Genomic DNA, 26,431 nt, shown 5'->3' on the forward strand with positions numbered 1-26,431 from the left:
GTTAGTAGTTAGCAGCTAGAAGTTAGTAGTTAGTAGTTAGGAGTTATTAGTTAGTTGATAGTAGATAGTAGTTATCAATTAAAAGTTAGTAGTTAGTAGTTAATAGTTACTATTTAGTAGTTATCATTTAGCAGTTAGTAGATAGTAGTTAGTAGTTAGTAGTTAGCAGTTAGAAGTTAGTAGTTAGTAGTTTTATTTAGTAGATAGTTGTTAGTTGTTAAAAGTTAGCATTTAAGTGGTAGTAGTTCGTAGATAGTAGTTAGTAGTTAGTAGTTAGGAGTTATTAGTTAGTAGTTGGTAGTTAGTAGTTAGCAGTTAAAAGTTAGTAGTTAGTAGTTAGTAGTTAATGTTTAGTAGTTGTCATTTAGCAGTTAGTAGATAGTAGTTAGTAATTAGTAGTTAGTAGTTAGCAGTTAGAAGTTAGTAGTTAGTAGTTAGTGGTTAGTTTTTAGTAGTTAGTAGTTAGTAGTTATTGGTTAGTAGTTAGTCGTTAGTAAATAGTAGTTAGTATTTAGTAGTTATTAGTTAGTAGTTGGTAGTTAGTAGTTAGCAGTTAAAAGTTAGTAGTTAGTAGTTAGTAGTTAATGTTTAGTTGTTGTCATTTAGCAGTTAGTAGATAGTAGTTAGTAATTAGTAGTTAGTAGTTAGCAGTTAGAAGTTAGTAGTTAGTAGTTAGTGGTTAGTTTTTAGTAGTTAGTAGTTAGTAGTTATAAGTTAGCAGTTAAGTGGTAGTAGTTCGTAGATAGTAGTTAGTAGTTAGTAGTTAGGAGTTATTAGTTAGTTGATAGTAGATAGTAGTTATCAGTTAAAAGTTAGTAGTTAGTAGTTAATAGTTACTATTTAGTAGTTATCATTTAGCAGTTAGTAGATAGTAGTTAGTAGTTAGTAGTTAGCAGTTAGAAGTTAGTAGTTAGTAGTTAGTAGTTTTATTTAGTAGATAGTTGTTAGTTGTTAAAAATTAGCATTTAAGTGGTAGTAGTTCGTAGATAGTAGTTAGTAGTTAGTAGTTAGGAGTTATTAGTTAGTAGATAGTAGATAGTAGTTAGCAATTAAAAGTTAGTAGTTAGTAGTTATTAGTTAGTAGTTAGCAGATAAAAGTTAGTAGTTAGAAGTAAATATTTAGTAGTTAGCATTTAGCAGTTAGTAGATAGTAGTTAGTAGTTAGTAGTTAGCAGCTAGAAGTTAGTAGTTAGTAGTTAGGAGTTACTAGTTAGTTGATAGTAGATAGTAGTTATCAATTAAAAGTTAGTAGTTAGTAGTTAATAGTTACTATTTAGTAGTTATCATTTAGCAGTTAGTAGATAGTAGTTAGTAGTTAGTAGTTAGCAGTTAGAAGTTAGTAGTTAGTAGTTTTATTTAGTAGATAGTTGTTAGTTGTTAAAAGTTAGCATTTAAGTGGTAGTAGTTCGTAGATAGTAGTTAGTAGTTAGTAGTTAGGAGTTATTAGTTAGTAGATAGTAGATAGTAGTTAGCAATTAAAAGTTAGTAGTTAGTAGTTATTAGTTAGTAGTTAGCAGATAAAAGTTAGTAGTTAGAAGTAAATATTTAGTAATTAGCATTTAGCAGTTAGTAGATAGTAGTTAGTAGTTAGTAGTTAGCAGCTAGAAGTTAGTAGTTAGTAGTTAGTAGTTTGTATTTAGTAGATAGTAGTTAGTTGTTAAAAGTTAGCAGTTAATTGGTAGTAGTTCGTAGATAGTAGTTAGTAGTTAGTAGTTAGGAGTTATTAGTTAGTAGATAGTAGATAGTAGCTAGCAGTTAAAAGTTAGCAGTTAGTAATTATTAGTTAGTAGTTAGTAGTTAATAGTTACTATTTAGTAGTTATCATTTAGCAGTTAGTAGATAGTAGTTAGTAGTTAGTAGTTAGCAGTTAGAAGTTAGTAGTTAGTAGTTAGCAGCTAGAAGTTAGTAGTTAGTAGTTAGTAGTTTGTATTTAGTAGATAGTAGTTAGTTGTTAAAAGTTAGCAGTTAATTGGTAGTAGTTCGTAGATAGTAGTTAGTAGTTAGTAGTTAGGAGTTATTAGTTAGTAGATAGTAGATAGTAGCTAGCAGTTAAAAGTTAGCAGTTAGTAATTATTAGTTAGTAGTTAGTAGTTAGTAGTTAATGTTTAGTAGTTGTCATTTAGCAGTTAGTAGATAGTAGTTAGTAATTAGTAGTTAGTAGTTAGCAGTTAGAAGTTAGTAGTTAGTAGTTGGTGGTTAGTTTTTAGTAGTTAGTAGTTAGTAGTTATTGGTTAGTAGTTAGTCGTTAGTAAATAGTAGTTAGTATTTAGTAGTTATTAGTTAGTAGTTGGTAGTTAGTAGTTAGCAGTTAAAAGTTAGTAGTTAGTAGTTAGTAGTTAATGTTTAGTTGTTGTCATTTAGCAGTTAGTAGATAGTAGTTAGTAATTAATAGTTAGTAGTTAGCAGTTAGAAGTTAGTAGTTAGTAGTTAGTGGTTAGTTTTTAGTAGTTAGTAGTTAGTAGTTATAAGTTAGCAGTTAAGTGGTAGTAGTTCGTAGATAGTAGTTAGTAGTTAGTAGTTAGGAGTTATTAGTTAGTTGATAGTAGATAGTAGTTATCAGTTAAAAGTTAGTAGTTAGTAGTTAATAGTTACTATTTAGTAGTTATCATTTAGCAGTTAGTAGATAGTAGTTAGTAGTTAGTAGTTAGCAGTTAGAAGTTAGTAGTTAGTAGTTAGTAGTTTTATTTAGTAGATAGTTGTTAGTTGTTAAAAATTAGCATTTAAGTGGTAGTAGTTCGTAGATAGTAGTTAGTAGTTAGTAGTTAGGAGTTATTAGTTAGTAGATAGTAGATAGTAGTTAGCAATTAAAAGTTAGTAGTTAGTAGTTATTAGTTAGTAGTTAGCAGATAAAAGTTAGTAGTTAGAAGTAAATATTTAGTAGTTAGCATTTAGCAGTTAGTAGATAGTAGTTAGTAGTTAGTAGTTAGCAGCTAGAAGTTAGTAGTTAGTAGTTAGGAGTTACTAGTTAGTTGATAGTAGATAGTAGTTATCAATTAAAAGTTAGTAGTTAGTAGTTAATAGTTACTATTTAGTAGTTATCATTTAGCAGTTAGTAGATAGTAGTTAGTAGTTAGTAGTTAGCAGTTAGAAGTTAGTAGTTAGTAGTTTTATTTAGTAGATAGTTGTTAGTTGTTAAAAGTTAGCATTTAAGTGGTAGTAGTTCGTAGATAGTAGTTAGTAGTTAGTAGTTAGGAGTTATTAGTTAGTAGATAGTAGATAGTAGTTAGCAATTAAAAGTTAGTAGTTAGTAGTTATTAGTTAGTAGTTAGCAGATAAAAGTTAGTAGTTAGAAGTAAATATTTAGTAATTAGCATTTAGCAGTTAGTAGATAGTAGTTAGTAGTTAGTAGTTAGCAGCTAGAAGTTAGTAGTTAGTAGTTAGTAGTTTGTATTTAGTAGATAGTAGTTAGTTGTTAAAAGTTAGCAGTTAATTGGTAGTAGTTCGTAGATAGTAGTTAGTAGTTAGTAGTTAGGAGTTATTAGTTAGTAGATAGTAGATAGTAGCTAGCAGTTAAAAGTTAGCAGTTAGTAATTATTAGTTAGTAGTTAGTAGTTAGTAGTTAGCAGTTCAAAGTTAGTAGTTAGTAGTTAGTAGTTAGTATTTGGTAGTTATCATTTAACAGCTAGTAGATAGTAGTTAGTAGTTAGTAGTTAGTAGTTAGTAGTTAGTAGTTAGCAGTTAGAAGTTAGTCGTTAGTAGTTAGCAGTTAGAATTTAGTAGTTAGTAGTTAGTAGTTAAAAGTTAGCAGTTAAGTGGTAGTAGCTCGTAGATAGTAGTTAGTAGTTAGTAGTTAGCAGTTAAAAGTTAGTAGTTAGTAGTTATTAGTAAATAGTAAGTAGTTAGTAGTTAGTAGTTGGTAGTTATTAGTTATTTGTTAGTAATTAGTTGTTAGTAGTTAGCAAGTAGTTGGTAGTTAGTTGTTAGTAGTTAGTCGTTATAAGTTAGAAGTTAGTAGTTAGCGGTTAGTAGATAATAAATAGTAGTTAGTATTTAGTAGTTATTAGTTAGTAGTTAGTAGTTAGAAGTTAAAAGCTAGAAGTTATTAGTTAGTAGTTAGCAGTTAAAAGTTAGTAAGTAGTAGTTAGTAGTTACTATTTGGTAGTTATCATTTAGTAGTTAGTATTTAGTAGTTATTAGTTAGTAGTTAGTAGTTAGTATTTCGTAGTTATAAGTTAGCAGTTAAGTGGTAGTAGTTCGTAGATAGTAGTTAGTAGTAAGCAGGTACTAGTTACTAGTAAGTAGTAAGTACTTAGTATTTAGTAGTTGGTAGTTACTAGTTATTTGTTAGTAGTTAGTCGTTATAAGTTAGCAATTAGTAGATAGCTGTTTGCAGTTATAAGTTAGTAGTTAGTAGTTAGTATTTAGTAGGTATTAGTTAGTAGTTTGTAATTAGTAGTTAGCAGTTAAAATTTAGTAGTTAGTAGTTATTGGTTAGTAGTTATTCGTTAGTAAATAGTAGTTAGTATTTAGTAGTTATTAGTTAGTAGTTAGTAGTTAGTAGTTAGTAGTTAGCAGTTAAAAGTTAGTAGTTAGTAGTTAGTGGTTAGTTTTTAGTAGTTAGTAGTTAGTAGTTATAAGATAGCAGTTAAGTGGTAGTATTTCGTAGATAGTAGTTAGTAGTTAGTAGTTAGGAGTTATTAGTTAGTTGATAGTAGATAGTAGTTATCAGTTAAAAGTTAGTAGTTAGTAGTTAATAGTTACTACTTAGTAGTTATCATTTAGCAGTTAGTAGATAGTAGTTAGTAATTAGTAGTTAGTAGTTAGCAGTTAGAAGTTAGTAGTTAGTAGTTAGTGGTTAGTTTTTAGTAGTTTGTAGTTAGTAGTTATAAGTTAGCAGTTAAGTGGTAGTAGTTCGTAGATAGTAGTTAGTAGTTAGTAGTTAGGAGTTATTAGTTAGTTGATAGTAGATAGTAGTTATCAGTTAAAAGTTAGTAGTTAGTAGTTAATAGTTACTATTTAGTAGTTATCATTTAGCAGTTAGTAGATAGTAGTTAGTAGTTAATAGTTAGCAGTTAGAAGTTAGTAGCTAGTAGTTAGTAGTTTTGTTTAGTAGAAAGTAGTTAGTTGTTAAAAGTTAGCATTTAAGTGGTAGTAGTTCGTAGATAGTAGTTAGTAGTTAGTAGTTAGGAGTTATTAGTTAGTTGATAGTAGATAGTAGTTATCAGTTAAAAGTTAGTAGTTAGTAGTTAATAGTTACTACTTAGTAGTTATCATTTAGCAGTTAGTAGATAGTAGTTAGTAATTAGTAGTTAGTAGTTAGCAGTTAGAAGTTAGTAGTTAGTAGTTAGTGGTTAGTTTTTAGTAGTTTGTAGTTAGTAGTTATAAGTTAGCAGTTAAGTGGTAGTAGTTCGTAGATAGTAGTTAGTAGTTAGTAGTTAGGAGTTATTAGTTAGTTGATAGTAGATAGTAGTTATCAGTTAAAAGTTAGTAGTTAGTAGTTAATAGTTACTATTTAGTAGTTATCATATAGCAGTTAGTAGATAGTAGTTAGTAGTTAGTAGTTAGCAGCTAGAAGTTAGTAGTTAGTAGTTAGTAGTTTGTATTTAGTAGACAGTAGTTAGTTGTTAAAAGTTAGCAGTTAAGTGGTAGTAGTTCGTAGATAGTAGTTAGTAGTTAGTAAGTAGGAGTTATTAGTTAGTAGATAGTAGATAGTAGCTAGCAGTTAAAAGTTAGCAGTTAGTAGTTATTAGTTAGTAGTTAGTAGTTAGTAGTTAGCAGTTCAAAGTTAGTAGTTAGTAGTTAGTAGTTAGTATTTGGTAGTTATCATTTAACAGTTAGTAGATAGTAGTTAGTAGTTAGTAGTTAGTAGTTAGTAGTTAGTAGTTAGCAGTTAGAAGTTAGTAGTTAGTAGTTAGCAGTTAGAATTTAGTAGTTAGTAGTTAGTAGTTAAAAGTTAGCAGTTAAGTGGTAGTAGCTCGTAGATAGTAGTTAGTAGTTATTAGTTAGTAGATAGTAGATAGTAGTTAGCAGTTAAAAGTTAGTAGTTAGTAGTTAGTAGTTAGAATTTACTATTTGGTAGTTATCATTTAGCAGTTAGTAGCTATTAGTAAGTAGCAAGTAGTTAGTAGTTAGTAGTTGGTAGTTATTAGTTATTTGTTAGTAATTAGTAGTTAGTAGTTAGCAAGAAGTTAGTAGTTAGTTGTTAGTAGTTAGTCGTTATAAGTTAGCAGTTAGTAGTTAGCAGTTAGTAAGTAGTAGTTAGCAGTTAGAAGTGAGTAGTTAGTAGTTAGTAGTTAGTAGTTAGTAGTTAGTAGTTAGTAGTTAGTAGTTAGTAGTTAGTATTCAGTAGTTATTAGTTAGTAGTTAGTAGTTATTAGTTAGTAGTTATCAGTTAAAAGTTAGTAGTTAGTAGTTAATAGTTACTATTTAGTAGTTATCATATAGCAGTTAGTAGATAGTAGTTAGTAGTTAGTAGTTAGCAGCTAGAAGTTAGTAGTTAGTAGTTAGTAGTTTGTATTTAGTAGATAGTAGTTAGTTGTTAAAAGTTAGCAGTTAAGTGGTAGTAGCTCGTAGATAGTAGTTAGTAGTTAGTAGTTAGGAGTTATTAGTTAGTAGATAGTAGATAGTAGCTAGCAGTTAAAAGTTAGCAGTTAGTAGTTATTAGTTAGTAGTTAGTAGTTAGCAGTTAGCATTTCAAAGTTAGTAGTTAGTAGTTAGTAGTTAGTATTTGGTAGTTATCATTTAACAGTTAGTAGATAGTAGTTAGTAGTTAGTAGTTAGTAGTTAGTAGTTAGCAGTTAGAAGTTAGTAGTTAGTAGTTAGCAGTTAAAATTTAGTAGTTAGTAGTTAGTAGTTAAAAGTTAGCAGTTAAGTGGTAGTAGCTCGTAGATAGTAGTTAGTAGTTAGTAGTTAGGAGTTATTAGTTAGTAGATAGTAGATAGTAGTTAGCAGTTAAAAGTTAGTAGTTAGTAGTTAGTAGTTAGAAGTTACTATTTGGTAGTTATCATTTAGCAGTTAGTAGTTAGTAGTAAGTAGCAAGTAGTTAGTAGTTAGTAGTTGGTAGTTATTAGTTATTTGTTAGTAATTAGTAGTTAGTAGTTAGCAAGAAGTTAGTAGTTAGTTGTTAGTAAATAGTCGTTATAAGTTAGCAGTTAGTAGTTAGCAGTTAGTAAGTAGTAGTTAGCAGTTAGAAGTGAGTAGTTAGTAGTTAGTAGTTAGTAGTTAGTATTTAGTAGTTAGTAGTTAGTATTCAGTAGTTATTAGTTAGTAGTTAGTAGTTAGTAGTTAGTAGTTAGCAGTTAAAAGTTAGTAGTTAGTAGTTAGTAGTTAGTAGTTAGTAGTTAGCAGTTAAAAATTAGTAGTTAGTAGTTATTAGTTAGTAGTTAGTAGTTAGTAAATAGTAGTTCGTATTTAGTAGTTATTAGTTAGTAGTTAGTAGTTAGTAGTTAGCAGTTAAAAAGTTGTAGTTAGTAGTTAGTGGTTAATAAATAGTAGTTAGTATTTAGTAGTTATTAGTTAGTAGTTAGTAGTTAGTAGGTAGCAGTTAAAAGTTAGTAGTTAGTAGTTAGTAATTACTATTTGGTAGTTATCATTTAGCAGTTAGTAGATAGTATTTAGTAATTAGTAGTTAGTAGTTAGCAGTTAGAAGTTAGTAGTTAGTAGTTAGTGGTTATTATATAGCAGTTAGTAGTTAGTAGTTATAAGTTAGCAGTTAAGTGGTAGTAGCTCGTAGATAGTAGTTAGTAGTTAGTAGTTAGGAGTTATTAGTTAGTAGATAGTAGATAGTAGTTAGCAGTTAAAAGTTAGTAGTTAGTAGTTAGAAGTTACTATTTGGTAGTTATCATTTAGCAGTTAGTAGTTATTAGTAAGTAGCAAGTAGTTAGTAGTTAGTAGTTGGTAGTTATTAGTTATTTGTTAGTAATTAGTAGTTAGTAGTTAGCAAGTAGTTGGTAGTTAGTTGTTAGTAGTTAGTCGTTATAAGTTAGCAGTTAGTAGTTAGCAGTTAGTAGTTAGTAGTTAGCAGTTAGAAGATAGTAGTTAGTAGTTATTAGTTAGTAGTTAGTAGTTAGCAGTTAGAAGTGAGTAGTTAGTAGTTAGTAGTTAGTAGTTAGTATTCAGCAGTTATTAGTTAGTAGTTAGTAGTTAGTAGTTAGCAGTTAAAAGTTAGTAGTTAGTAGTTAGTAGTTAGCAGTTAAAAATTAGTAGTTAGTAGTTATTAGTTAGTAGTTAGTAATTAGTAAATAGTAGTTCTTATTTAGTAGTTATTAGTTAATAGTTAGTAGTTAGCAGTTAAAAGTTAGTAGTTAGTAGTTAGTAGTTAGTAGTTAATAAATAGTAGTTAGTATTTAGTAGTTTTTAGTTAGTAGTTAGTAGTTAGTAGTTAGGTGTTTACAGTTAGTAGATAGTAGATAGTAGTTAGCAGTTAAAAGTTAGTAGTTAGTAGTTAGTAGTTACTATTTGGTAGTGATCATTTAGCCGCTGGTAGATAGTAGTTAGTAGTTAGTAGTTAGCAGTTAGAAGTTAGTAGTTATTAGTTAGTTGTTAAAAGTTAGCAGTTAAGTGGTAGTAGTTCGTAGATAGTAGTTAGTATTTAGTAGTTAAGAGTTATTAGTTAGTAGATAGTAGATAGTACTTAGCAGTTAAAACTTAGTAGTTAGTAGTTATTAGTTAGTTGTTAGTAGTTAGCAGTTAAAAGTTAGTAGTTAGTAGTTACTATTTGGTAGTTATCATTTAGCAGTTAGTAGTTAGTAGTTAGTAGTTAGTATTTAGTAGTTATTAGTTAGTAGTTAGTAGTTAATCGTTAGCAGTTCAAAGTTAGTAGTTAGTAGTTAGTAGTTAGTAATTGGTAGTTATCATTTAGCAGTTAGTAGATAGTAGTTAGCAGTTAGTAGTTAGTAGTTAGTAGTTAGTAGTTTGTAGTTTTTAGTTATTTGTTAGTAGTTAGAAGTTAGTAGTTAGCAAGTAGTTGGGAGTTAGTTATTAGTATTTAGTCTTTATAAGTTAGCAGTTAGTAGTTAGCAGTTAGTAGTTAGTAGTTAGAAGTTAGAAGTTAGTAGTTAGTAGTTAGTAGTTAGTAGTTAGTAGTTAGTAGTTAGTATTTGTAGTTATTATTTAGTAGTTAGTAGTTAGTAGTTAGCAGTTAAAAGCTAGTAGTTAGTAATTAGTAGTTAGTAGTTAGTAGTTAGTAGTTGACAGTTAAAATTAGTAGTTAGTACTTAGTAGTTGCTATTTGGTAGTTATCATTTAGCAGTTATTAGTTAGTAGTTAGTAGTTATTATTAAGTAGTTATTAGTTAGAAATTAGTAGTTAGTAGTTAGCAGTTCAAAGTTAGTAGTTAGTATTTAGCAGTTACTATTTGGTAGTTATCATTTAGCAGTTAGTAGATAGTAGTTAGTAGTTAGTAGTTAGTAGTTAGCAGTTAGAAGTTAGTAGTTAGTAGTTTTTAGTTAGTATTTAGTAGTTAGTAGTTAGTAATTATAAGTTAGCAGTTAAGTAGTAGTAGTTCGTAGATAGTAGTTCGTAGTTAGTAGTTCAGAGTTATCAGTTAGTAGATAGTAGATAGTAGATAGCAGTTAAAAGTTAGTGGAAGGTATTTAGTAGTTACTATTTGGTAGTTATGATGGAGCAGTTAGTAGTTAGCATTTAGTAGTTAGTAGTTATAAGTTAGCAGTAAAGTGGTAGTAGCTCGTAGATAGTAGTTAGTAGAAAGCAGGTAGTAATTATTAGTAAGTAGTAAGTAGTTAGTAGTTATTAGTTGGTAGTTGATAGTTATTTGTTATTAGTTAGTAGTTAGTAGTTAGCAAGTAGTTGGTAGTTAGTTGTTAGTAGTTAGTCGTTATAAGTTAGCAGTTAGTAGTTAGCAGTTAGTAGTTAATAGTTAGTAGTTAGTAGTTAGTAGTTAGTAGTTAGTAGTTATTAGTTAGTAGTTAGTAGTTAGTGTTTAGTAGTTATTAGTTAGTAGTTAATAGTTAGTAGTTAGCAGCTAAAGGTTAGTGGAAGGTATTTAGTAGTTACTATTTGGTAGTTATCATGTAGCAGTTAGTAGTTAGCAGTTAGTAGTTAGTAGTTATAAGTTAGCAGTTAAGTAGTAGTAGTTCGTAGATAGTAGTTCGTAGTTAGTAGTTAAGAGTTATTAGTTAGTAGATAGTAGATAGTAGATAGCAGTTAAAAGTTAGTGGAAGGTATTTAGTAGTTACTATTTGGTAGTTATGATGTAGCAGTTAGTAGTTAGCATTTAGTAGTTAGTAGTTATAAGTTAGCAGTAAAGTGGTAGTAGCTCGTAGATAGTAGTTAGTAGAAAGCAGGTAGAAGCTATTAGTAAGTAGTAAGTAGTTAGTAGTTATTAGTTGGTAGTTGTTAGTTATTTGTTATTAGTTAGTAGTTAGTAGTTAGCAAGTACTTGGTAGTTAGTTGTTAGTAGTTAGTCGTTATAAGTTAGCAGTTAGTAGTTAGCAGTTAGTAGTTAATAGTTAGTAGTTAGTAGTTAGTAGTTAGTAGTTAGTAATTAGTAGTTAGTAGTTAGTAGTTAGTAGTTAGTAGTTAGTAGTTAGTAGTTAGTAGTTAGTAGTTAGTAGTTAGTAGTTAGTAGTTATAAGTTAGCAGTTAAGTGGTAGTAGTTCGTAGATAGTAGTTAGTAGAAAGCAGGTGGTAGTTATTAGTAAGTAGTAAGCAGTTAGTAGTTATTAGATGGTAGTTATTAGTTATTTGTTATTAGTTAGTAGTTAGTAGTTAGCAAGTAGTTGGTAGTTAGTTATTAGTAGTTAGTCGTTATAAGTTAGCACTTATTAGTTAGCAGTTAGAAGTAAGTAGTTAGTAGTTATTGGTTAGTACTTAGTAGTTAGTAGTTAGTAGTTATACATAGCAGTTAAGTGGTAGTAGTTCGAAGATAGTAGTTAGTAGTTAGTAGTTAGGAGTTATTAGTTAGTAGATAGTATATAGTAGTTAGCAGTTAAAAGTTAGTAGTTAGTAGTTACTATTTGGTAGTTATCATTTATCAGTTAGTAGATAGTAGTTAGTAGTTAGTAGTTAGCAGTTAGAAGTTAGTAGTTAGTTGTTAGTAATTAGTATTTAGTAGTTAGTAGTTAGTAGTTCAAAGTTAGCAGTTAGGTGGTAGTAGTTCGTAGACAGTAGTTAGTAGTTAGTAGTTAGGAGTTATTAGTTAGTAGATAGTAGATAGTAGTTAGCAGTTAAAAGTTAGTAGTTAGTAGTTAATTATTAGTAGTTAGTAGTTAGCAGTTAAAAGTTAGTAGTTAGTAGTTAGTAGTTACTATTTGGTATTTATCATTTAGCAGTTAGTAGTTAGTAGTTAGTAATTAGTATTTAGTAGTTATTAGTTAGCAGTTAGTAGTTAGTAGTTAGTAGTTAGTAGTTAGTAGTTAGTATTTAGTAGTTATTTTTCAGTAGTTAGTAGTTAATAGTAAGCAGTTAAAAGTTAGTAGTTAGTAGTTAGTAACTAGTAGTTAGTAGTTAGTAGTTAGTAGTTAGTAAATAGTAGTTAGTATTTAGTAGTTATTAGTTAGTAGTTAGTATTTAGTAGTTATTAGTTAGTAGTTAGTATTTAGTAGTTAGCAGTTAGTAGTTAAAAGTTAGCATTTAAGTGGTAGTAGTTCGTAGACAGTAGTTAGTAGTTAGTAGTTAGGAGTTATTAGTTAGTAGATAGTAGATACTAGTTAGCAGTTAAAAGTTAGCAGTTAGTAGTTATTAATTAGTAGTTAGTAGTTAGCAGTTAAAAGTTAGTAGTTAGTAGTTAGTAGTTACTATTTGGTATTTATCATTTAGCAGTTAGTATTTAGTAGTTAGTAACTAGTAGTTAGTAGTTATTAGTTAGTAGCAAGTAGTTAGCAGTTAGTAGTTAGTAGTTAGTAGTTAGTATTTAGTAGTTATTTTTTAGTAGTTAGTAGTTAGTAGTTAGCAGTTAATAGTTAGTAGTTAGTAGTTAGTAACTAGTAGTTAGTAGTTAGTAGTTAGTAAATAGTAGTTAGTATTTAGTAGTTATTAGTTAGTAGTTAGTATTTAGTAGTAAGTAGTTAGTAGTGAAAAGTTAGCAGTTAAGTGGTAGTAGTTCGTAGACAGTAGTTAGTAGTTAGTAGTTAGGAGTTATTAGTTAGTAGATAGTAGATAATAGTTAGCAGTTAAAAGTTAGTAGTTAGTAGTTATTAATTAGTAGTTAGTAGTTAGCAGTTAAAAGTTAGTAGTTAGTAGTTAGTAGTTACTATTTGGTATTTATCATTTAGCAGTTAGTATTTAGTAGTTAGTAATTAGTATTTAGTAGTTATTAGTTAGTAGCTAGTAGTTAGCAGTTAGTAGTTAGTAGTTAGTAGTTAGTAGTTAGTAGTTAGTATTTAGTAGTTATTTTTAAGTAGTTAGTAGTTAGTAGTTAGCAGTTAAAAGTTAGTAGGTAGTAGTTAGTAACTAGTAGTTAGTAGTTAGTAGTTAGTAGTTAGTAAATAGTAGTTAGTATTTAGTAGTTATTAGTTAGTAGTTAGTAATTAGTAGTTAGTAGTTAGTAGATAGCAGTTAGAAGTTAGTAGTTAGTATTTAGTGGTTAGTATTTAGTCGTTAGTAGTTAGTAGTTATAAGTTAGCATTTAGTGGTAGTAGTTCGTAGACAGTAGTTAGTAGTTAGTAGTTAGGAGTTATAAGTTAGTAGATAGTAGACACTAGTTAGCAGTTAAAAGTTAGTAGTTAGTAGTTATTAATTAGTAGTTAGTAGTTAGCAGTTAAAAGTTAGTAGTTAGTAGTTAGTAGTTACTATTTGGTATTTCTCACTTAGCAGTTAGTATTTAGTAGTTAGTAATTAGTATTTAGTAGTTATTAGTTAGTAGTTAGTAGTTAGGAGTTATTAGTTAGTAGATAGTAGATCGTAGTTAGTATTTAGTAGTTATTAGTTAGAAGTTAGTAGTTAGTAGTTGGTAGTTATTAGTTATTTGTTAGTAGTTAGTAGTTAGCAAGTAGTTAGTAGTTAGTAGTTAGTAGTTAGTAGTTAGTAGTTAGTAGTTAATATTTAGTAGTTATTAGTTAGTAGTTAATAGTTAGTAGTTAGCAGTTAAAAGTTATTGGAAGGTATTTAGTAGTTACTATTTGGTAGTTATCATGTAGCAGTTAGTAGTTAGCAGTTAGTAGTTAGTAGTTATAAGTTAGCAGTTAAGTGGTAGTAGTTCGTAGATAGTAGTTAGTAGAAAGCAGGTAGTAGTTATCAGTAAGTATTAAGTAGTTAGTAGTTATTAGATGGTCGTTATTAGTTATTTGTTAGTAGTTAGTAGTTAAAAGTTAGCAAGTAGTTGGTAGTAAGTTATCAGTAGTTAGTCGTTATAAGTTAGCACTTAGTAGTTAGCAGTTAGTAGTTAGTAGTTAGTAGTTCGCAGTTAGAAGTAAGTAGTTAGTAGTAATTGGTTAGTATTTAGTGGGTTAGTAGTTAGTAGTTATAAGTTAGCAGTTAAGTGGTAGTAGTTCGTAGATAGTAGTTAGTAGTTAGTAGTTAGGAGTTATTAGTTAGTAGATAGTAGATAGTAGTTAGCAGTTAAAAGTTAGTAGTTAGTAGTTAGTAGTTACTATTTGATAGTTATCATTTAGCAGTTACTAGATAGTAGTTAAAAGTTAGTAGTTAGCAGTTAGAAGTTAGTAGTTAGTAGTTAGTAGTTAGTATTTAGTAGTTAGTAGTTAGTAGTTAAAAGTTAGCAGTTAAGTGGTAGTAGTTCGTAGATAGTAGTTAGTAGTTAGTAATTAGGAGTTATTAGTTAGTAGATAGTAGATAGTAGTTAGCAGTTAAAAGTTAGTTGTTAGTAGTTATTAGTTAGTAGATAGTAGATAGTAGTTAGTATTTAGTAGTTATTAGTTAGTAGTTAGTAGTTGGTAGTTATTAGTTATTTTTTAGTAGTTAGTAGTTAGCAAGTAGTTGGTAGTTAGTTGTTAGTAGTTAGTCGTTATAAGTTAGCAGTTAAGTGGTAGTAGTTCGTAGATAGTAGTTAGTAGAAAGCAGGTAGTAGTTATCAGTAAGTAGTAAGTAGTTAGTAGTTATTAGATGGTCGTTATTAGTTATTTGTTAGTAGTTAGTAGTTAAAAGTTAGCAAGTAGTTGGTAGTAAGTTATTAATAGTTAGTCGTTATAAGTTAGCACTTAGTAGTTAGCAGTTAGTAGTTAGTAGTTAGTAGTTCGCAGTTAGAAGTAAGTAGTTAGTAGTAATTGGTTAGTATTTAGTAGTTAGTAGTTAGTAGTTATAAGTTAGCAGTTAAGTGGTAGTAGTTCGTAGATAGTAGTTAGTAGTTAGTAGTTAGGAGTTATTAGTTAGTAGATAGTAGATAGTAGTTAGCAGTTAAAAGCTGGTAGTTTGTAGTTAGTACTTAGTAGTTACTATTTGATAGTTATCATTTAGCAGTTACTAGATAGTATTTAGTAGTTAGTAGTTAGCAGTTAGAAGTTAGTAGTTAGTAGTTAGTAGTTGGTATTTAGTAGTTAGTAGTTAGTAGTTAAAAGTTAGCAGTTAAGTGGTAGTAGTTCGTAGATAGTAGTTAGTAGTTAGTAATTAGGAGTTATTAGTTAGTAGATAGTAGATAGTAGTTAGCAGTTAAAAGTTAGTTGTTAGTAGTTATTAGTTAGTAGTTAGTAGTTAGCAGTTAAAAGTTAGTAGTTAGTAGTTACTATTTGGTATTTATCATTTAGCAGTTAGTATTTAGTAGTTAGTAATTAGTATTTAGTAGTTATTAGTTAGTAGTTAGTAGTTATCAGTTAGTAGTTAGTAGTTAGTAGTTAAAAGTTAGTAGTTAGTAGTTAGTAGTTAGTTGTTAGTAAATAGTAGTTAGTGTCTAGTAGTTATTAGTTAGTAGTTAGTAGTTAGTAGTTAGTAGTTAGTAGATAGCAGTTAGAAGTTAGTAGTTAGTAGTTAGTGGTTAGTATTTAGTAGTTAGTAGTTAGTAGTTATAAGTTAGCATTTAGTGGTAGTAGTTCGTAGATTGTAGTTAGTAGCTAGTAGTTAGGAGTTATTAGTTAGTAGATAGTAGATAGTAGTTAGTATTTAGTAGTTATTAGTTATTAGTTAGTAGTTAGTAGTTGGTAGTTATTAGTTATTTGTTAGTAGTTAGTAGTTAGCAAGTAGTTGGTAGTTAGTTGTTAGTAGTTAGTCGTTATAAGTTAGCAGTTAGTAGTTAGCAGTTAGTAGTTAGTAGTTATAAGTTAGCAGTTAAGTGGTAGTAGTTCGTAGATAGTAGTTAGTAGAAAGCAGGTAGTAGTTATCAGTAAGTAGTAAGTAGTTAGTAGTTATTAGATGGTCGTTATTAGTTATTTGTTAGTAGTTAGTAGTTAAAAGTTAGCAAGTAGTTGGTAGTAAGTTATTAATAGTTAGTCGTTATAAGTTAGCACTTAGTAGTTAGCAGTTAGTAGTTAGTAGTTAGTAGTTCGCAGTTAGAAGTAAGTAGTTAGTAGTAATTGGTTAGTATTTAGTAGTTAGTAGTTAGTAGTTATAAGTTAGCAGTTAAGTGGTAGTAGTTCGTAGATAGTAGTTAGTAGTTAGTAGTTAGGAGTTATTAGTTAGTAGATAGTAGATAGTAGTTAGCAGTTAAAAGTTAGTAGTTAGTAGTTAGTAGTTAGTAGTTACTATTTGATAGTTATCATTCAGCAGTTACTAGATAGTATTTAGTAGTTAGTAGTTAGCAGTTAGAAGTTAGTAGTTAGTAGTTAGTAGTTGGTATTTAGTAGTTAGTAGTTAGTAGTTAAAAGTTAGCAGTTAAGTGGTAGTAGTTCGTAGATAGTAGTTAGTAGTTAGTAATTAGGAGTTATTAGTTAGTAGATAGTAGATAGTAGTTAGCAGTTAAAAGTTAGTAGTTAGTAGTTACTATTTGGTATTTATCATTTAGCAGTTAGTATTTAGTAGTTAGTAATTAGTATTTAGTAGTTATTAGTTAGTAGTTAGTAGTTATCAGTTAGTAGTTAGTAATTAGTAGTTAATAGTTAGTATTTAGTAGTTATTTTTTATTAGTTAATAGTTAGTAGTTAGCAGTTAAAAGTTAGTAGTTAGTAGTTAGTAGTTAGTAGTTAGTTGTTAGTAAATAGTAGTTAGTGTCTAGTAGTTATTAGTTAGTAGTTAATAGTTATTAGTTAGTAGTTAGTAGTTAGTAGATAGCAGTTAGAAGTTAGTAGTTAGTAGTTAGTGGTTAGTATTTAGTAGTTAGTAGTTAGTAGTTATAAGTTAGCATTTAGTGGTAGTAGTTCGTAGATTGTAGTTAGTAGCTAGTAGTTAGGAGTTATTAGTTAGTAGATAGTAGATAGTAGTTAGTATTTAGTAGTTATTAGTTAGTAGTTAGTAGTTATTAGTTAGCAGTTAAAAGTTAGTAGTTAGTAGTTAGTCGTTAGTAATTAGTGGTTAGCAGTTAGAAGTTAGTAGTTAGTAGTTAGTGTTTAAAATTTAGTAGTTATTAGTTAGTAGTTATTAGTTATTAGTTAGCAGTTAGAAGTTAGTAGTTAGTAGTTAGTGGTTAGTATTGAGTAGTTATTAGTTAGTAGTTAGCAGTTAAGTGGTAGTAGTTCGTAGATAGTAGTTAGTAGTTAGTAATTAGGAGTTATTAGTTAGTAGATAGTAGATAGTAGTTAGCAGCTAAAAGTTAGTTGTTAGTAGTTATTAGTTAGTAGATAGTAGATAGTAGTTAGTATTTAGTAGTTATTAGTTAGTAGTTAGTAGTTGGTAGTTATTAGTTATTTGTTAGTAGTTAGTAGTTAGCAAGTAGTTGGTAGTTAGTTGTTAGTAGTTAGTCGTTATAAGTTAGCAGTTAGTAGTTAGCAGTTAGTAGTTAGTAGTTATAAGTTAGCAGTTAAGTGGTAGTAATTCGTAGATAGTAGTTAGTAGAAAGCAGGTAGTAGTTATCAGTAAGTAGTAAGTAGTTAGTAGTTATTAGATGGTCGTTATTAGTTATTTGTTAGTAGTTAGTAGTTAAAAGTTAGCAAGTAGTTGGTAGTAAGTTATTAATAGTTAGTCGTTATAAGTTAGCACTTAGTAGTTAGCAGTTAGTAGTTAGTAGTTAGTAGTTCGCAGTTAGAAGTAAGTAGTTAGTAGTAATTGGTTAGTATTTAGTAGTTAGTATTTAGTAGTTATAAGTTAGCAGTTAAGTGGTAGTAGTTCGTAGATGGTAGTTAGTAGTTAGTAGTTAGGAGTTATTAGTTAGTAGATAGTAGATAGTAGTTAGCAGTTAAAAGTTAGTAGTTAGTAGTTAGTAGTTAGTAGTTACTATTTGATAGTTATCATTTAGCAGTTACAAGATAGTATTTAGTAGTTAGTAGTTAGCAGTTAGAAGTTAGTAGTTAGTAGTTAGTAGTTGGTATTTAGTAGTTAGTAGTTAGTAGTTAAAAGTTAGCAGTTAAGTGGTAGTAGTTCGTAGATAGTAGTTAGTAGTTAGTAATTAGGAGTTATTAGTTAGTAGATAGTAGATAGTAGTTAGCAGTTAAAAGTTAGTTGTTAGTAGTTATTAGTTAGTAGTTAGTATTTAGCAGTTAAAAGTTAGTAGTTAGTAGTTACTATTTGGTATTTATCATTTAGCAGTTAGTATTTAGTAGTTAGTAATTAGTATTTAGTAGTTATTAGTTAGTAGTTAGTAGTTATCAGTTAGTAGTTAGTAGTTAGCAGTTAGTAGTTAGTATTTAGTAGTTATTTTTTATTAGTTAATAGTTAGTAGTTAGCAGTTAAAAGTTAGTAGTTAGTGGTTAGTAGTTAGTAGTTAGTTGTTAGTAAATAGTAGTTAGTGTCTAGTAGTTATTAGTTAGTAGTTAGTAGTTAGTAGTTATTAGTTAGTAGTTAGCAGTTAGAAGTTAGTAGTTAATAGTTAGTGGTTAGTATTTAGTAGTTAATAGTTAGTAGTTATAAGTTAGCAATTAGTGGTAGTAGTTCGTAGATTGTAGTTAGTAGCTGGTAGTTAGGAGTTATTAGTTAGTAGATAGTAGATAGTAGTTAGTATTTAGTAGTTATTAGTTAGTAGTTAGTAGTTATTAGTTAGCAGTTAAAAGTTAGTAGTTAGTAGTTAGTCGTTAGTAATTAGTGGTTAGCAGTTAGAAGTTAGTAGTTAGCAGTTAGTGTTTAAAATTTAATGGTTATTAGTTAGTAGTTAGTAGTTATTAGTTAGCAGTTAGAAGTTAGTAGTTAGTAGTTAGTGGTTAGTATTGAGTAGTTATTAGTTAGTAGTTAGTAGTTATTAGTTAGCAGTTAAAAGTTAGTATTTAGTAGTTAGTAGCTAGTTAACAGTAGTTAGAATTTAGGAGCTAGTAAAAAGTAGTTAAAAAGTAGTTATTAGTTAGTAGTTAGTAGTTAGTAGTTAGTAGTTAAAAGTTAGTAGTTAGTAGTTAGTAGTTAGCAGTTAGAAGTTAGTAGTTAGCAGTTAAAAGTTAGTTGTTAGTAGTTATTAGGTAGTAGTTAGTAGTTAGCAGTTAAAAGTTAGTAGTTAGTATTTACTATCTGGTATTTGTCATTTATCAGTTAGTAGTTAGTAGTTAGTAGTTAGTATTTAGTAGTTATTTTTTAGTAGTTAACAGTTAGTAGTTAGCAGTTAAAAGTTAGTAGTTAGTAGTTAGTAGTTAGTAGTTAGTAGTTAGTTGTTAGTTGTTAGTAAATAGTAGTTAGTGTCTAGTAGTTATTAGTTAGTAGTTAGTAGTTAGTAGTTAGTAGTTAGTAGTTAGTAGTTAGTAGATAGCAGTTAGAAGTTAGTAGTTAGTAGTTAGTGGTTAGTATTTAGTAGTTAGTAGTTATAAGTTAGCATTTAGTGGTAGTAGTTCGTAGATAGTAGTTAGTAGCTAGTACTTAGGAGTTATTAGTTTGTAGATAGTAGATAGTAGTTAGTATTTAGTAGTTATTAGTTAGTAGTTAGTAGTTAGCAGTTAAAGTTAGTAGTTAGTAGTTAGTCGTTAGTAGTTATTAGTTAGCAGTTAGAAGTTAGTAGTTAGTAGTTATTGGTTAGTATTGAGTAGTTATTAGTTAGTATTTAGTAGTTATTAGTTAGCAGTTAAAAGTTAGTATTTAGTAGTTAATAGTTAGTAAAAAGTTGTTAGAATTTAGTAGTTATTAGTTAGTAGTTAGTAGTTAGTAGTTAGTAGTTAAAAGTTAGTAGTTAGTAGTTAGTAGTTAGTTGTTAGCAGTTAGAAGTTAGTAGTTAGTAGTTAGTGGTTAGTATTGAGTAGTCATCAGTTAGTAGTTAGAAATTATTATTTAGCAATTAAAAGTTAGTAGTTAGTAGTTAGTAGTTAGTAGTTAGTAGTTAGTAGTTAGTAGTTAGTAGTTAGTAGTTAGTAGTTAGTGGTTAGTGGTTAGTAGTTAGTAGTTAGCAGTTAGAAGTTAGTAATTAGTAGTTAGTGGTTAGTATTTTATAGTTATTAGTTAGTAGTTATAAGTTAGCCGTTAAGTGCTAATAGTTCGTAGATAGTAGTTGGTATTTAGTAGTTAGGAGTTATTAGTTATCAGATAGTAGATAGTAGTTAGCAGTTAAAAGTTAGTTGTTAGTAGTTATTAGGTAGTAGTTAGTAGTTAGCAGTTAAAAGTTAGTAGTTAGTATTTACTATCTGGTATTTGTCATTTATCAGTTAGTAGTTAGTAGTTAGTAGTTAGTATTTAGTAGTTATTTTTTAGTAGTTAACAGTTAGTAGTTAGCAGTTAAAAGTTAGTAGTTAGTAGTTAGTAGTTAGTAGTTAGTAGTTAGTTGTTAGTTGTTAGTAAATAGTAGTTAGTGTCTAGTAGTTATTAGTTAGTAGTTAGTAGTTAGTAGTTAGTAGTTAGTAGTTAGTAGTTAGTAGATAGCAGTTAGAAGTTAGTAGTTAGTAGTTAGTGGTTAGTATTTAGTAGTTAGTAGTTATAAGTTAGCATTTAGTGGTAGTAGTTCGTAGATAGTAGTTAGTAGCTAGTACTTAGGAGTTATTAGTTTGTAGATAGTAGTTAGTATTTAGTAGTTATTAGTTAGTAGTTAGTAGTTAGCAGTTAAAGTTAGTAGTTAGTAGTTAGTCGTTAGTAGTTATTAGTTAGCAGTTAGAAGTTAGTAGTTAGTAGTTATTGGTTAGTATTGAGTAGTTATTAGTTAGTATTTAGTAGTTATTAGTTAGCAGTTAAAAGTTAGTATTTAGTAGTTAATAGTTAGTAAAAAGTTGTTAGAATTTAGTAGTTATTAGTTAGTAGTTAGTAGTTAGTAGTTAGTAGTTAAAAGTTAGTAGTTAGTAGTTAGTAGTTAGTTGTTAGCAGTTAGAAGTTAGTAGTTAGTAGTTAGTGGTTAGTATTGAGTAGTTATCAGTTAGTAGTTAGAAATTATTATTTAGCAATTAAAAGTTAGTAGTTAGTAGTTAGTAGTTAGTAGTTAGTAGTTAGTAGTTAGTAGTTAGTAGTTAGTAGTTAGTAGTTAGTGGTTAGTGGTTAGTAGTTAGTAGTTAGCAGTTAGAAGTTAGTAATTAGTAGTTAGTGGTTAGTATTTTATAGTTATTAGTTAGTAGTTATAAGTTAGCCGTTAAGTGCTAATAGTTCGTAGATAGTAGTTGGTATTTAGTAGTTAGGAGTTATTAGTTATCAGATAGTAGATAGTAGTTAGCAGTTAAAAGTTAGTAGTTAGTATTTAGTAGTTAGTAGTTAGTAGTTAAATGTTGGCAGTTAAGTGGTAGTAGTTCGTAGATAGTAGTTAGTAGTTAGTAGCTAGGAGTTATTAGTTAGTAGATAGTAGATAGTAGTTAGCAGTTAAAAGTTAGTAGTTAGTAGTTAGTAATTACTATTTGGTAGTTATAATTTAGCAGTTAGTAGATAGTAGTTAGTAGTTAGTAGTTAGCAGTTAGAAGTTAGTAGTTATTAGTTAGTAGTTAGTATTTAGTAGTTAGTAGTTAGTAGTTAAAAGTTAGCAGTTAAGTGGTAGTAGTTCGTAGATATCAGTTAGTAGTTAGTAGTTAGAAGTTATTAGTTAGTAGAAAGTAGATAGTAGTTAGCAGTTAAAAGTTAGTAGTTAGTAATTATTAGTTTTTGTTTAGTAGTTGGTAGTTAAAAGTTAGTAGTTAGTAGTTAGTAGTTAGTAGTAAGCAGTTAGAAGTTAGTAGTTAGTGGTTTGTATTGAGTAGTTATTAGTTATTAATTAGAAAATATTATTTAGCAGTTAAAAGTTAGTAGTTAGTAGTTAGTAGTTAGTAGTTAGTAGTTAGTAGTTAGTGGTTAGTAGTTAGTAGTTAGCAGTTTGAAGGTAGTAGTTAGTAGTTAGTGGTTAGTATTTAATAGTTAGTAGTTAGTATTTATAAGTTAGCAGTTAGTTGGTAATAGTTCGTAGATAGTAGTTAGTATTAAGTAGTTAGGAGTTATTAGTTAGTAGATAGTAGATAGTAGTTAGCAGTTAAAAGTTAGTAGTTAGTAGTTAGTAGTTAGTATTTAGTAGTTATTAGTTAGTAGTTAAAAGTTAGCAGTTAAGTGGTAGTAGTTCGTAGATAGTAGTTAGTAGTTAGTAGTTAGGAGTTATTAGTTAGTAGATAGTAGATAGTAGTTAGCAGTTAAAAGTTAGTAGTTAGTAGTTAGTAATTACTATTTGGTAGTTATAATTTAGCAGTTAGTAGATAGTAGTTAGTAGTTAAAAGTTAGTAGTTAGTACTTAGTAATTACTATTTGGTAGTTATAATTTAGCAGTTAGTAGATAGTAGTTAGTAGTTAGTAGTTAGCAGTTACAAGTTAGTAGTTATTAGTTAGTAGTTAGTATTTAGTAGTTAGTAGTTAGTAGTTAAAAGTTAGCCGTTAAGTGGTAGTAGTTCGTAGATATCAGTTAGTAGTTAGTAGTTAGAAGTTATTAGTTTTTAGAAAGTAGATAGTAGTTAGCAGTTAAAAGTTAGTAGTTAGTAATTATTAGTTTTTAGTTAGTATTTAGTAGTTAAAGTTTGTAGTTAGTAGTTAGTAGTTAGTAGTTAGCAGTTAGAAGTTAGTAGTTAGTAGTTAGTGGTTAGTATTGAGTAGTTATTAGTTAGTAATTAGAAAATATTATTTAGCAGTTAAAAGTTAGTAGTTAGTAGTTAGTAGTTAGTAGTAAGTAGTTAGTAGTTAGTAGTTAGTGGTTAGTAGTTAGTAGTTAGCAGTTAGAAGTTAGTAGTTAGTAGTTAGTGGTTAGTATTGAATAGTTAGTAGTTAGTAGTTGTAAGTTAGCAGTTAAGTGGTAATAGTTCGTAGATAGTAGTTAGTATTAAGTAGTTAGGAGTTATTAGTTAGTAGCTAGTAGATAGTAGTTAGCAGTTAAAAGTTAGTAGTTAGTAGTTAGTAGTTAGTATTTAGTAGTTATTAGTTAGTAGTTAAAAGTTAGCAGTTAAGTGGTAATAGTTCGTAGATAGTAGTTAGTATTAAGTAGTTAGGAGTTATTAGTTAGTAGATAGTAGATAGTAGTTAGCAGTTAAAAGTTAGTAGTTAGTAGTTAGTAATTACTATTTGGTAGTTATAATTTAGCAGTTAGTGGATAGTAGTTAGTAGTTAGTAGTTAGCAGTTAGAAGTTAGTAGTTATTAGTTAGTAGTTAGTATTTAGTAGTTTGTAGTTAGTAGTTAAAAGTTAGCAGTTAAGTGGTAGTAGTTCGTAGATTTCAGCTAGTAGTTAGTAGTTAGAAGTTATTAGTTAGTAGAAAGTAGATAGTAGTTAGCAGTTAAAAGTTAGTAGTTAGTAATTATTAGTTTTTAGTTGGTAGTTAGTAGTTAAAAGTTAGTAGTTAGTAGTTAGTAGTTAGTAGTTAGCAGTTAGAAGTTAGCAGTTAGTAGTTAGTGGTTAGTATTGAGTAGTTATTAGTTAGAAATTAGAAAATATTATTTAGCAGTTAAAAGTTAGTAGTTCGTAGTTAGTAGTTAGTAGTTAGTAGTTAGTAGTTAGTGGTTAGTAGATAGTAGTTAGCAGTTAGAAGTTAGTAGTTAGTAGATAGTGGTTAGTATTTAATAGTTAGTAGTTAGTAGTTATAAGTTAGCAGTTAAGTGGTAATAGTTCGTAGATAGTAGTTAGTATTAAGTAGTTAGGAGTTATTAGTTAGAAGATAGTAGATAGTAGTTGGCGGTTAAAAGTTAGTAGTTAGTAGTTAGTAGTTAGTAGTTAGTGTTTAGTAGTTATTAGTTAGTAGTTAAAAGTTAGCAGTTAAGTGGTAGTAGTTCGTAGATAGTAGTTAGTAGTTAGTAGTTAGGAGTTATTAGTTAGTAGATAGTAGATAGTAGTTAGCAGTTAAAAGTTAGTAGTTAGTAGTTAGTAATTACTATTTGGTAGTTATAATTTAGCAGTTAGTAGATAGTAGTTAGTAGTTAGTAGATAGCAGTTATAAGTTAGTAGTTATTAGTTAGTAGTTAGTATTTAGTAGTTTGTAGTTAGTAGTTAAAAGTTAGCAGTTAAGTGGTAGTAGTTCGTAGATATCAGTTATTAGTTAGTAGAAAGTAGATATTAGTTAGCAGTTAAAAGTTAGTAGTTAGTAATTATTAGTTTTTAGTTAGTAGTTAGCAGTTAAAAGTTAGTAGTTAATAGTTAGTGGTTACAATTTGGCAGTTGTCATTTAGCAGTTAGTATTTAGTAGTTATTAGTTAGTAGTTAGTAGTTAGCAGTTAGTAGTTAGTAGTTAGTAGTTAGTAGTTAGTAGTTATAAGTTAGCAGTTAAGTGGTAATAGTTCGTAGATAGTAGTTAGTATTAAGTAGTTAGGAGTTATTAGTTAGAAGATAGTAGATAGTAGTTGGCGGTTAAAAGTTAGTAGTTAGTAGTTAGTAGTTAGTAGTTAGTGTTTAGTAGTTATTAGTTAGTAGTTAAAAGTTAGCAGTTAAGTGGTAGTAGTTCGTAGATAGTAGTTAGTAGTTAGTAGTTAGGAGTTATTAGTTAGTAGATAGTAGATAGTAGTTAGCAGTTAAAAGTTAGTAGTTAGTAGTTAGTAATTACTATTTGGTAGTTATAATTTAGCAGTTAGTAGATAGTAGTTAGTAGTTAGTAGATAGCAGTTATAAGTTAGTAGTTATTAGTTAGTAGTTAGTATTTAGTAGTTTGTAGTTAGTAGTTAAAAGTTAGCAGTTAAGTGGTAGTAGTTCGTAGATATCAGTTATTAGTTAGTAGAAAGTAGATATTAGTTAGCAGTTAAAAGTTAGTAGTTAGTAATTATTAGTTTTTAGTTAGTAGTTAGCAGTTAAAAGTTAGTAGTTAATAGTTAGTGGTTACAATTTGGCAGTTGTCATTTAGCAGTTAGTATTTAGTAGTTATTAGTTAGTAGTTAGTAGTTAGCAGTTAGTAGTTAGTAGTTAGTAGTTAGTAGTTAGTAGTTAGTAGTTAGTAGTTAGTAGATAGCAGTTAAAAGTTAGTAGTTAGTAGTTAGTTGTTAGTAGTTAGTAGTTAGAATATAGTATTTAGTATTGAGTAGTTAATATTTAGTAGATAGTAGTTATCAGTTAGCAGTTAAAAATTAGTAGTTAGTAGTTAGTAGTTAGTAGTTGGTAGTTAGTAAATAGTTGTTAGTATTTAGTAGTTATTAGTTAGTAGTTAGTAATTAGTAGTTAGCAGTTAAAAGTTAGTAATTAGTAGTTAATAGTTAGTAGTTAGTAGTTAGCAGTTAGAAATTATTAGTTAGTAGTTAGTGGTTAGTATTTAGTAGTTAGTAGTTAGTAGTTATAAGTTAGCCGTTAAGTGGTAGTAGTTCGTAGATAATAGTTAGTAGTTAGGAGTTATTAGTTAGTAGATAGTAGATAGTAGTTAGCAGTTAAAAGTTAGTAGTTAGTAGTTAGTAGTTAGCAGTTAAAAGTTGGTAGTAAGTAGTTAGTAGTTACTATTTTGTAGTTATCATTTAGCACTTAGTACAAAGTAGTTAGTAGTTAGTAGTTAGCAGTTAGAAGTTAAGGGTTATTAGTTAGTAATTAGTATTTATAGTTAGTAGTTAAAAGTTTGCAGTTAAGTGGTAGTAGTTCGTAGATAGTAGTTAGTAGTTAGTAAATGGGAGTTATTAGTTAGTAGATAGTAGATAGTAGTTAGCAGTTAAAAGTTAGTAGTTAGTAGTTAGTAACTACTATTTGGTAGTTATAATTTAGCAGTTAGTAGATAGTAGTTAGTAGTTAGTAGTTAGCAGTTGGAAGTTAGTAGTTATTAGTTAATAGTTAGTATTTAGTAGTTAGTAGTTAGTAGTTAAAAGTTAGCAGTTAAGTGGTAGTAGTTCGTAGATATCAGTTATTAGTTAGTAGTTAGGAGTTATTAGTTAGTAGAAAGTAGATAGTAGTTAGCAGTTAAAAGTTAGTAGTTAGTATTTATTAGTTTTTAGTTATTAGTTAGCAGTTAAAAGTTAGTAGTTAGTAGTTAGTAGTTACAATTTGGCAGTTATCATTTAGCAGTTAGTATTTAGTAGTTATTAGTTATTAGTTAGTAGTTAGCATTTAGTAGTTAGTAGTTAGTAGTTTGTAGTTAGTAGTTAGTAGTTAGTAGTTAGTAGTTAGTAGTTAGTAGTTAGTAGTTAGTAGTTAGTAGTTAGTAGTTAGTAGTTAGTATTTAGTAGTTAACTTTTAGTAGTTAGTAGTTAGTAGATAGCAGTTAAAAGTTGGTAGTTAGTAGTTAGTTGTTAGTAGTTAGTAGTTAGAATATATTATTTAGTATTGAGTAGTTAATAGTTAGTAGATAGTAGTTATCAGTTAGCAGTTAAAAATTAGTAATTAGTAGTTAGCAGTTAAAAGTTAGTAATTAGTAGTTAATAGTTAGTAATTAGTAGTTAGCAGTTAGTGGTTAGTATTTAGTGGTTAGTAGTTAGTAGTTATAAGTTAGCCGTTAAGTGGTAGTAGTTCGTAGATAATAGCTAGTAGTTAGGAGTTATTAGTTAGTAGATTGTAGATAGTAGTTAGCAGTTAAAAGTTAGTTGTTAGTAGTTAGCAGTTAAAAGTTAGTAGTAGGTAGTTAGTAGTTACTATTTTGTAGTTATCATTTGGCAGTTAGTAGAAAGTAGTTAGTAGTTAGTAGTTAGTATTTATTAGTTTTTAGTTAGTAGTTAGCAGTTAAAAGATAGTAGTTAGTAGTTAGCAGTTACACTTTGGCAGTTATCCTTTAGCAGTTAGTATTTAGTAGTTATTAGTTAGTAGTTAGTAGTTAGCAGTTAGTAGTTAGTAGTTAGTAGTTATTAGTTAGTAGTTAGTAGTTAGTAGTTAGTAGTTAGTAGTTAGTACTTAGTAGTTAACTTTTAGTAGTTAGTAGTTAGTAGATAGCAGTTAAAAGTTAGTAGTTAGTAGTTAGTTGTAAGTAGTTAGTAGTTAGAATATAGTATTTAGTATTGAGTAGTTAATAGTTAGTAGATAGTAGTTATCAGTTAGCAGTTAAAAATTAGTAGTTAGTAGTTAGTAGTTAGTAGTTAGTAAATAGTAGTTAGTATTTAGTAGTTATTAGTTAGTAGTTAGTAATTAGTAGTTAGCATTTAAAAGTTAGTAATTAGTAGTTAATAGTTAGTAGTTAGTAGTTAGTAGTTAGTAGTTTGTAGTTAGTAGTTAGTAGTTAGTAGTTAGTAGTTAGTAGTTAGTAGTTAGTAGTTAGTATTTAGTAGTTAACTTTTAGTAGTTAG

Source organism: Convolutriloba macropyga, chromosome 12 (genome assembly GCF_964194025.1).
Source record: "Convolutriloba macropyga chromosome 12, txConMacr16.3, whole genome shotgun sequence".
Classification (NCBI taxonomy): Eukaryota; Metazoa; Xenacoelomorpha; order Acoela; family Convolutidae; genus Convolutriloba; species Convolutriloba macropyga.